Genomic DNA, 12,509 nt, shown 5'->3' with positions numbered 1-12,509 from the left:
TACACACACATACGAACACATAGTCATTCCTATTGGCAGCCTCATTACAACAGGGTAGGAGAATTAAAACACTTGAACATGAGCTATTGTCTATGAAGTGTCAGGAACATTGGCTCAACTAGATTGTTGATGGACATAGAGTAGCCTCCCGGCTAACCCAATCCCAGCTGATTAGGAGGTGAATAGTCACCTCTATCACCTCTGTCCTTCTTTCCCTGGCTTTCTCCATTTTTTCTCTCTCTCTTTCTTTCTCTCTCTCATTCCCTCCCTCTGTCTCGCTATCTCTTCTCTCGGGATGTTATGAAGCAGTGTTATCATGCAGCAAGTGTTACCATGGCCCATTACAGACCACTTTAAGAAGGCTTTGAGCCATAAAATACCTTTCTCACACCACATCATCCAGACTATTAATCACACACAGCCTGTGTATATAAACACAAGGTCTTTCCACAGGCTAAGGTTCATATTGTCAGTTCATGTGGGAATAATACACTAAATGGCAGACACAAACACACGTAAGCAAGCAAGCAAGTACACACACACACACACACACACACACACACACACACAAACACACACACGCACACACACACACGGTGACTTCAGTCTGGTCATGTTTTAGATGCCTTCTGCATTGGCAGTTCATGGTTGATTCATCTTAAGCCTAGAGGATAAGTGGAAGTAGAGGCCCTCTCTTTGTGTGACTGTGTTCTTCTATTCTTTTGCTCTTTCCTTTTATCGACATACACACCCCAGTCCAGTGTCTCAGTTTCTGGTAGCAGGGAGAAGCTTTATGCTTTCACAAGAATGCATAAAAGTCAAAGCAGTTTTCTGATCATGTAGCAGTGTGTCGTGAGAGGCTCCCTATTATATTATACAGTCAACCTCACGGAGGTCCCTCTCATGGGCCATTATTAGACTTCTGTGAAAGTGCACACACACACACGCACGCACGCACGCACACACGCACATACACACACACACACACACACACACACACACACACACACACACACACACACACACACACACACACACACACACATACACACACACACACACACACACACATACACACACACACACACACACACACATACACACACACACACACACACACAATCTGTCTGAAAACATTGAAACGTTGAAACATCTTTACTAAATGACTGTATGTTTCTTGTTTATCAATGAGTGGGAACATTTTATCCTCAGGTTAACCACGTGCAGCACTCTATGTCTCTGCTAGGTGATTGGCTATCGATTTTACGTCTCGGTTTTAGATTGGGCCAGGGCTGCTCTGGTAACTGCAGAACAGAGATAGAAGAGAGGATGAAGGAGGAGAAGAAGAGGACGGTACTGGTGTCATTTCATTACCAGGACCATTAGAGAGAGGAAATAATCACAGCACACATTCTGTTTCTAGGTGGGAAGGTTTTGTAGGGCAACGGTTCTCTTACGTTCATAACTCTAATTGATTATGATATCTTGTAAATGTATGGCCCTGTGGTGTCATAACGTATGCTGGACACTGTGTACCATGGGGCGCTGAGGTTTGTTACTCACCCCAAAGCTCTCACACATCACTGTACCCTCTATAAGGTAGTGGGCTGGCCTACGTGAGAGCTTCGGAGATTCAATTTCTGGTAAATGTTTATTTATAAGGCCATATTGAGACAGCTCCCATTGTACTTGTGTAACTAAATTGTGCAGCAGACAAATTAAAACTAGTGCCTGTGCTCACATGACTGTGTTATGTTGGTGGTGCCTAAGGCCCACACAGAGTTAGGGGGGGGGGGGGACTTTCCAGTTCCCTGCCCCTTCCCGCTTGAAATTAGCTTAAAAAGGTCCTGAAATTACAGGAGCTTGTCCCTTTAAAATGAGTGTAAACGGCGGTTTAGCACTATGACGGAAAATGAAGTGGGAGGCGGTTAATGGTTGGACCGCTAGTTGCACCACACTTTCCCAAACCACCTGGCTGTTCAATGTGTGCATGGATGTTTAAACTGCTGTGCTTTGTGTTTCATGTTGTAAATGTGTCTGCTACTTTGTGTTCTTACATGTTTGCCCAGGTCTCTCCTGTAAAAGAGATAGTCTCATTGAGATGAACAGAGCTGGTGACATGAAAAACAAAGATATTCTATTTAGAACTACTGTATGTTCCGTTAAGAAATGAGACGGCTTTATGGAGCAAGGGGTCTGCAATGTAACCACAATGTTAAAGTGCTGTATTATTATTATTATTATGACTGACACTATCTCAGATCAGTTCATGGAGAGGTCTGTATTCTAATGGGATGGACACGTGTTCAACATCGCAGTTTCCTTAGGTAAACCTTTTAAATGCTTTGTGAAACTGTCCTGATGCTATAAGGATTCCTAAAGTGGTAGAGCCATAGTTTAAATAGTGCTTTGAAATACTGTCCATTAACAAATGCCTAACAATACCTGGTAATTCACTCAGTTTATGGTGAGTTGTCTGTGTTCTCCTCTATTCACTTGGAATTGAATAGGGAGAATAACAGGAGAAATTAACCAAGTAGACACAGAGGTTGTATAGACAGCTGCAATGAGTTATGTTACCTTGGCTTAGTCCTCTTCAGCCGCTTCGCTATCATTCTCGAGGATGAGGTTGAGGGGGCTTCTTTCTCTCTCTGTGCACACTGACTGTTCAGTCCTTCAGAGGCTCTCTCATCCCCTCTCCTCTCCTCTCTCCTACGCTCTCGACTCCTCCCTTCCTCTCCTCGATGTCAGTGGCATACTAAAATCAAAAGAAAGTCAGAGAGAACCAGTCCTTTCATCTACTGTAGAGTAAAGACGACCAGAACATGGCTCAGAAATATAGATAAATATTAAGAGTCATCCTTTGTGACCCTCCCCTCTCCCCTCCTGTAGAGCATAGGCTGTATTACATAGATAATAATACATAATCTGAATTATAAACCGTGTTGTTTGTATGCTGGATGCTGATTGGACGAACAGGGTTCCAAGCCGAACCTTTAGTAGACACCTATGCCTGCTAAAGGTTCCATCTGAAAATGATAGCTGCTCCTCCATAAGAATATCATGTTCATGTTGCTGTCCTAATCATCTGTTGTATTTATCTCAACTCAAACATGATTTCCCCTTGCTTCCAGCCTAGCAGTTAGTTTGGTACAGTGGAGGTTAATATAAGCCGTCTGCCTGTCTGGCCTAGGAAGATTTTGTTCACTTTTGAACTCCCCTGTAGAGAGCGAGTGAACGATGTACACTGCGCGGACTAGACCATTTTTTGTATGCCAGGCAAAATCATGCATCATCATTGTTATCATGGATATATCCTAGTAAATTGCAATATAAGAAAAGCTAAAACAAACAAAAATGCAGCTACCCACTGGGCACACCATGTCATTTCATCATGGACTTTTGGGTCATATTTGGTAGAGACGTTGATCAATGAGATTTCAACCTTTATTCACCCACTCAAAAAGACAAACAGAAGTTTGGTGAATTCCTAATTTGTTATGACTATGCTTTCAGCCATCTAAAAGCAAAACCAAATTCCAATGGAAAAACATATTTTACTTTAGTTGTCATCCAAACGTATTGTCAATAGGACTAAATCAAATCAAACTTTATTTAAAGTGCATTTTAAATTTGATTAGATTTAGTCTTATTCTTTAACAAACTGGATATCGAAGTGTCTTATTGCGTCATCACATAGCACGGCCTCTTGTGCCTTATTGCTTAAGTAAACACTAATGTAGTATTCCTCTGAAACATCAACCATGACAGTATGAGATGGCATAAGACAGAGAAACACAAATAAACAGTAGGTGACAACCAGGGGTGTCGGATTATAACACAGAAAGACAAACAACCAGGGGTGTCGGATTATAACACAGAAAGACAAACAACCAGGGGTGTCGGAATATAACACAGAAAGACAAACAACCAGGGGTGTCGGATTATAACACAGAAAGACAAACAGCCAGGGGTGTCTGATTATAACACAGAAAGACAAACAGCCAGGGGTGTCTGATTATAACACAGAAAGACAAACAGCCAGGGGTGTCTGATTATAACACAGAAAGACAAACAGCCAGGGGTGTCTGATTATAACACAGAAAGACAAACAACCAGGGGTGTCGGATTATAACACAGAAAGACAAACAGCTAGGGGTGTCAGATTATAACACAGAAAGACAAGCAGCCAGGGGTGTTGGATTATAACACAGAAAGACAAACAGCCAGGGGTGTCAGATTATAACACAGAAAGACAAACAGCCAGGGGTGTCGGATTATAACACAGAAGACAAACAGCCAGGGGTGTCAGATTATAACACAGAAAGACAAACAGCCAAGGGTGTCGGATTATAACACAGAAAGACAAACATCCAGGGGTGTCAGATTAAAACACAGAAAGACAAACATCCAGGGGTGTCAGATTATAACACAGAAAGACAAACAGCCAGGGTTGTCTGATTATAACACAGAAAGACAAACAGCCAGGGGTGTCTGATTATAACACAGAAAGACAAACAGCCAGGGGTGTCTGATTATAACACAGAAAGACAAACAGCCAGGGGTGTCTGATTATAACACAGAAAGACAAACAGCCAGGAGTGTCTGATTATAACACAGAAAGACAAACAGCCAGGGGTGTCAGATTATAACACAGAAAGACAAACAGCCAAGGGTGTCAGATTATAACACAGAAATGTAAGCAGCCAGGGGTGTCTGATTATAACACAGAAAGATAAACAGCCAGGGGTGTCAGATTATAACACAGAAAAACAAAGAGCCAGGGGTGTTGTTTGTCTTTCTGGAAAAAAAGAAAGTCAAACAGGAGTAAGTGGAGTGATGAGAAAGTTTTTAAAAAATCTGCAGTATTGCTGTTTGTACTGTAGAGTGTGTTGTTATTCTGACTCGACTACCAATAATCCTCCTGATATGCAATGTCCAAATCAATTACAGTACAGACAGTACAACCCACTACAGACAGTGCAGTCTGCTCAGTCAAAAAGCATTAGATGCCCTCTCTAAACCAGCAGACAGCATTGACAGAGTTACATAAGCATTAATCAAAGAGAGATACAATATAACATATTCAGCACTAAATTAAGATTGATGGGGCATATAGAGGAAGTGAACTTCTGTCAAAGACAGTGAACCTACTTGTCTACTCTTTCGAGATGGAAAGAACCAGTCTGGTAATAATAAACAACACCTGATAATACCAGGTAAGAACATGAAGCTGACTGTAAAAGAAGAGAAGGGGAGAGAGAGAGACAGAGAGAGAGAGCTTAACGAATAGGAGCAGTAGTGTCCCATGCGTTGCTTCTGTACTGTGAGGAGTGTTCAGATGCCAGCCAGGTTAGTTAACACATGTGTTGTGAGGGAACGGTGTGTACTAGGCTAGTATAACTAATCACACTGAGAAACAGGCAGGTCACCCCCCCCCCCCCCCCCCCCCCCCATAGTTCCAGGCAAAGCTCTCCATCAGAGAGACAGAGACAGAAGAAGAGGCAAGAGAGAAGAAGAGAGATATATAGAGAGAAAGAGAGAGACTGATGGATGAATGGGGATACAGAGCCTTGTGAACTGCAGAGCACTGGAATAACACAGATCCATTATCGAGTGGCCCTCAGCCATCATCTCATCCCCATCTTCTTTCCTTTTGATTTCTTCCTTCTTCCTCTTTCCGGTCTTCATAGGTTATACCAAAGGGACATGGCAGTCCCTTTAGATGTCCTCACGGCCTTGAGCTACCATCGCTGGTGGAGAGATACATTTACCACACGACAGATTTGTCATTAGGAAGTGATACCTTCATGGCGGTTCATTCACCTGCTCTTGGCGTAATCGATGATCCTCGCTATATAAATAAGATGTTTTCCTAAAAGTTGCTTTTTAAGTGTTTCTAGAATACCATTTATAAGTTGTCCTCCACAGAGCTGTATAGATATCATATCATCAGAGAGAATAAATGCATGGTGTATAATCTCAATGAATGAATGGGTTTCATCATGTGAAGAGCAATTTGATTTTAATGTGTTGTTTTAATGTGATGTAAAGTCATGCTAAATATAAGAAGAGGAATTCACACTGGGACACACACACACACACACACACTGTGACACACACACACACACACACTGTGACACACACACACACACACACTGTGACACACACACACACACACACACACACACACACACACACACACACACACACACACACACACACACACACACTGTGACACACACACACACACACACACACACACACACACACACACACACACAACACACACACTGTGACACACACACACACACACTGTGACACACACACACACACACACTGTGACACACACACACACTGTGACACACACACACACACACACACTGTGACACACACACACACTGTGACACACACACACACACACACACACACACACACACACACACACACTGTGAAACACTATGACACACACACTGCGATACACACACAAAGAGATCTCCACACGCCTTCAGTGTTAGAACGAGGAGAGTATTAATTGATTCATGTGTCTATCCACTCCGCTGCATGACGGGATCCATTTAAAAACGACAGGCCTTTAGACAGGGACAGCGGGGAAGAGGATAAGAGCTCTATGTGCGGTAGCAGCAGTAGTAGCAGCAGTAGCACTGCATGCCATTGCAATCACCATCTTGGATGCTTTTCCAAGATGTCGCCACACACACAGAAACACACACACAAAAATGCTGCCACTCTGCCAGGGCGCCAGGCCAGGACCAGCTGCATACGCACTCAAGTAAAATCCTGGCCGAGCCGAAACACACACAAGCCACGCTGTCATCACTAAAACCCTGGCCGGCTGGAAAGCTCTGGAAAACCCAAAACATTCTGTGACATTTGAGAAGTCTGACTATGACAGGGACCTGTGTAGGAGCTATAAGGGGCCACTCTGGTGCCGGGGCCCAAGGGGGTGGTGTGTGTGTGTGGTGTGTGTGTGTGTGTGAGCTGCAGTGTGGCAGGCATCCTGCTTCTCCTAAGACCATCTGTCTCCTCAAATCAACAAGTTGGACATGTGCGCCAAAGAATTCAGTTTCAGAAGTATTTAGCATTGGCTCACAGTACTGGCTCTGTCTGTCGCTGAGTACCAGCTCAGTTCCTACCAGTAAACCAGCAAATGTATGAAGAGGCACAGACACAAGTCTGCTAAGATGTTTGACCTAACAAGGATCCATCATATGTGACAGTTAAAATACAACATAAATAGTATAAAAAACAAGTTAATAGGTAATAGTAATAGTCTATTGAAGATATCCAGGTGAGTGTCTTACCTGCTATCTGTGTGTCTCTTGATAGCCTGTCTCTTCCTCTTCTCATTCACCCAGCAACAAAGGAGCCTGGGAGCAACCACAACGATGGGCACTGCCTGAGCATTCGGGTAGGCCTGGAGAGAGAGAAAGAGAGAGAAAGAGAGAAAGGAGGAGAAAATTGAGATCCCAGGAGATGCGTGTTTTTCTGTCCAGAAAAAAACCCCACAATGGCCATCTCCAGGTGTGTGTAATCGGACACAAACAGATGCAGAGAGAATAGTTTTGTCTGCATGGAACCTGTTTCTCTCAACACAATGGGAATTTTGTTATATACCCATCATTCAATGTCATACACTCATTCATACTGTAGGCATCCAACAGTAACAACAATCACCTCCACTGTAAGACTCCCTTGTGGAAAGTCAGTAGCCTACTACACACACACACACACAACAACACACAAACACAACAACCCAGTGTTTCTCAACCCAATCCTCTGGGACCACCAGCCGTTTGACATATTTTCCGTGATTTCAACATTAACAACATTCCCAAACCTGGTGGCCCGAGAGAACGCCTGTTACCACTAGGTAGGCTCAGAAGAAACGTTGAAATTGTTTTCCTTTAGACCGAGACATAATCCATTGTTGATAATTTCCACTCTGTAAATTGTTCTGCCATCTATGCATTTCCACTCCGTTATAGAGAGGGGAGGGAGGAGAGATGTAAAGAGATATATAGAGAAGGGCTCTATTATAACAAACTAAGCGCAGGCGGTGGCGCTGTAGGTTCAGGGGTGTGTCATAAATATCTTTGCTATTTTCACTATCACAATTATCGGCGTTGGCGCGAAAGGGCTGGGTTTTGATGAATACACAAGTTGTGAGTGTGTCGATGCTTGCCCCCTCACTGGCCAATCAGAACATACTCCAAGGCGAAATGTTAGTCCATTATAGTTTGTTGAATGGCTTACAGAAACAAAATAACAGAATGTAGACCTATCTTTGCTAAATACTTTAACTTGAACCCATTTACAGTCCACATTGTTTGAAGTAATTGCATGCCTTCAATAGCATTCACACTGATATAGGGGCTAGGCCTACCGTAAATTACATGATGGCCTAGAATTGACATGCCAAACATTGTCAATAATCAAGATAACATTAATTGTTGATAAGGCCTAAAAAGAGAACGAATCATTCTAATGAAATTATAAACCAAATGAAACAACAACTTGTTTTAAAAAGGCTATGTCACACTTACAGGCACCGTCATTTCTCCTTGTGGGCATATGCTTTTAGAACATTGCAGACTATGGAGTGGTTTACGCACATCTAAACTTTTCACAGTAGCTGGACAAAGATCCAATATACACTGCTCAAAAAAATAAAGGGAACACTAAAATAACACATCCTAGATCTGAATGAATTAAATATTCTTATGAAATACTTTTTTCTTTACGTAGTTGAATGTGCTGACAACAAAATCACACAAAAATTATCAATGGAAATCAAATTTATCAACCCATGGAGGTCTGGATTTGGAGTCACACTCAAAATGAAAGTGGAAAACCACACTACATGCTGATCCAACTTTGATGTAATGTCCTTAAAACAAGTCAAAATGAGGCTCAGTAGTGTGTGTGGCCTCCACGTGCCTGTATGACCTCCCTACAACGCCTGGGCATGCTCCTGATGAAGTGGCGGATGGTCTCCTGAAGGATCTCCTCCCAGACCTGGACTAAAGCGTCCGCCAACTCCTGGATAGTCTGTGGTGCAACGTGGCGTTGGTGGATGGAGCGAGACATGATGTCCCAGATGTGCTCAATTGGATTCAGGTCTGGGGAACGGGCGGGCCAGTCCATAGCATCAATGCCTGCCTCTTGCAGGAACTGCTGACACACTCCAGCCACATGAGGTCTAGCATTGTCTTGCATTAGGAGGAACCCAGGGCCAACCGCACCAGCATATGGTCTCACAAGGGGTCTGAGGATCTCATCTCGGTACCTAATGGCAGTCAGGCTACCTCTGCCGAGCACATGGAGGGCTGTGCGGCCCCCCAAAGAAATGCCACCCCACACCATGACTGACCCACTGCCAAACCGGTCATGCTGGAGGATGTTGCAGGCAGCAGAACGTTCTCCACGGCATCTCCAGACTCTGTCACATCTGTCACATGTGCTCAGTGTGAACCTGCTTTCATCTGTGAAGAGCACAAGGCGCCAGTGGCGAATTTGCCAATCTTGGTGTTCTCTGGCAAATGCCAAACGTCCTGCACGCTGTGGACGTCGGGCCCTCATACCACCCTCATGGAGTCTGTATCTGACCGTTTGAGCAGACACATGCACATTTGTGGCCTGCTGGAGGTCATTTTGCAGGGCTCTGGCAGTGCTCCTCCTGCTCCTCCTTGCACAAAGGCGGAGGTAGCGGTCCTGCTGCTGGGTTGTTGCCCTCCTACGGCCTCCTCCACGTCTCCTGATGTACTGGCCTGTCTCCTGGTAGCGCCTCCATGCTCTGGACACTACACTGACAGACACAGCAAACCTTCTTGCCACAGCTCACATTGATGTGCCATCCTGGATGAGCTGCACTACCTGAGCCACTTGTGTGGGTTGTAGACTCCGTCTCATGCTACCACTAGAGTGAAAGCACCGCCAGCATTCAAAAGTGACCCAAAACATTAGCCAGGAAGCATAGGAACTGAGAAGTTGTCTGTGGTCACCACCTGCAGAACCACTCCTTTATTGGGGGTGTCTTGCTAATTGCCTATAATTTCTACCTGTTGCCTATTCCATTTGCACAACAGCATGTGACATTTATTGTTGCTTCCTAAGTGGACAGTTCGATTTCACAGAAGTGTGATTTAATTGGAATTACATTGTGTTGTTTAAGTGTTCCCTTTATTTTTTGAGCAGTGTAAATAGAAAGGGAGAATGTCCACTTGCCGTTATACTGCTCCCAAATACGCCTATGTTTTGTGAACATAATCGGAACCATTTTACAGATCAGATCGCATTCCCACATCTCCAGAAGTTGTATTGCAAGCGTACCACGGACGTTGTCAGCATAAAACCAGGAAGATTAATTGTTTTAATAAGTTGCCCGAAAAACAAGCCATCTTTTTTTTTAGAACAACAACAAAAAGTACATGTAAAAGTAAATGTAAGTAAATGTAAGGACATCATAAAATGGGCAGGATAAACAACACAGGCATTGCTGTTGAACCAGCCTTCGTTACAGTAGGCCTAAGGGAGGGCTTGGGTTTTGAACATATGAAAACGGAAAACAGGTTACAAACGCCCTAAATACGAGGTTCACCGAGGTTCTCTCGTTTCATGATGGACACGGACACGTAACCTACATCATATAGAGGGGGTTTTACGGATGTCCAAAACAGGACCTGCATGGCTAAAATAATGCAGGCCTGCCTTCAATGCATAGATAAAAAGTGAACGTCAGCTCACTGTTTTACTCCTCTTGGTAATTTTAATAAAGCATTGGTTATTTAGATGTATTTACAAGCGGTCTCAGGAGCCAAAACCATTTGACAGTATTTACTACTTCGTGATTGCAATGGGGAGACAAAAAAAAGCCTTAATTGAGATGAGATGAGGGGAGGCTATGCTTGGTTTTTAATTAAATTTAACGAAATGAAAAAAAAACATAAATGTTTATGTTTCTAAATACAAAGTACAACGGCAGGGTGGCCTAGTGGTTAGAGCGTTGGACTCGTAACTGAAAATTTGCACATGTTCAAATCCCTGAGCTGACAAGGTACAACTCTGTTGTTCTGCCCGTGAACAGGCAGTTAACCCGCTGTCATTGAAAATAAAAATTTGTTCTTAACTGACTTGACTAGTTAAATAAAGGTGAAAAAACTTTAGGCTGCTCTTGACCCATTCGCATATGGGCAGTTTGCATCATGGCTGCATTTCTGCTGTCAAGATTCATGCCATAACCAACTGTGTTACTGCTAAAACCAGCTTTTGGTTAAATTAAATAAATATCCCTAATAGAGCTGCCTGAAAAGAACACTTTGGATCATGTTTTTAAGAACACACCTCAAGCGAGTTGATATAAGACAGGTAAATTGCTTTAGGGCTGGAAAATTCCAGTCCGCCAAGTTTCTGCATGACGAAATTGCAAACTAACATGCGTCTGACACTAGCGCTGCCTTAACGCCAGCCGGAAATAGAGACCTAACATGCCGACCAGACAAGTCGCGTGCGCAAGCATCGCCAAAATACATTTAGAAATCAATGTTATTCAATTATTGCATCCACACTGCTCACGCACGTCAACGAGCGTCTGCATTGCCAAGGGCTGAAATAGAAATCAGTTCTATTTCTGACGCAGATCTTGCTGAAAGTCCTGCCTCTCCCATCTCCTCATTGGTTTAAAGAAGCAGGTACCCATGTGCCATCTCCTCATTGGTTATACCCATGTGGATTATTGAAAGACGCACTTTGTTGCCGGTTGTAGTGGTAATACTATGAAAGTTTAGATGACAATCACCATATAATTTCAAAGATGAAAAAGCCTGGAAGGTGGACAGATGACTAGAAACAATTTGGTTGACCGTTTTATGTGTGGATTAATCATCGGAGAAGAGGACCTTGTGCATTTCAGGTAAAATAACAACTCAGTGTTTATATCCCAGGACAAATTAGCTAGCAACAGCAAGCTAGCTAGCTAAATTGCCATACATGTTTAATAATGCTTTTCGACCTGTCCCCAAATTAATGTAATTGGTTCAATTTTGAGAGTTTGTAAAGAGTTTGTTTTTATATTTTAACCTGTGTGTCGTGATCGCATTTGCTGTGGGGGGACAAAATGAATGTATGCACGATGGCGCACGATGGTGCATGCACGCAGCCGGTTTAGGTTCCGTGTAAGGCAGAGGTCAATGGACAGACAAGGCAGAGGTCGATGGACAGACTGAAGATAGAGGGGTGAGATGTTCCATCGTCAAGACTTATCAGGACCTTATGAAAATGAAATTAAATTAAATGCAACCAATGTTCTTGTTGGACCTCTCTATGATGTATGAGTTGGTGAGGTACGGTGGGCTACCTGTCGCTCTATCTGCTCTGTCTCTCTCTCTCTCTATTTTGGGATGGGATGGTGTGTAGACTGGATCAATAGATTCATCAGGCTCCTTCAATTAGAGCTCTGTAGCAGAACCAGCTAGTCAGTCTGGTTACAT

Source organism: Oncorhynchus kisutch, linkage group LG17 (genome assembly GCF_002021735.2).
Source record: "Oncorhynchus kisutch isolate 150728-3 linkage group LG17, Okis_V2, whole genome shotgun sequence".
Classification (NCBI taxonomy): Eukaryota; Metazoa; Chordata; class Actinopteri; order Salmoniformes; family Salmonidae; genus Oncorhynchus; species Oncorhynchus kisutch.
Note: the sequence above shows the minus strand (reverse complement) of the source record.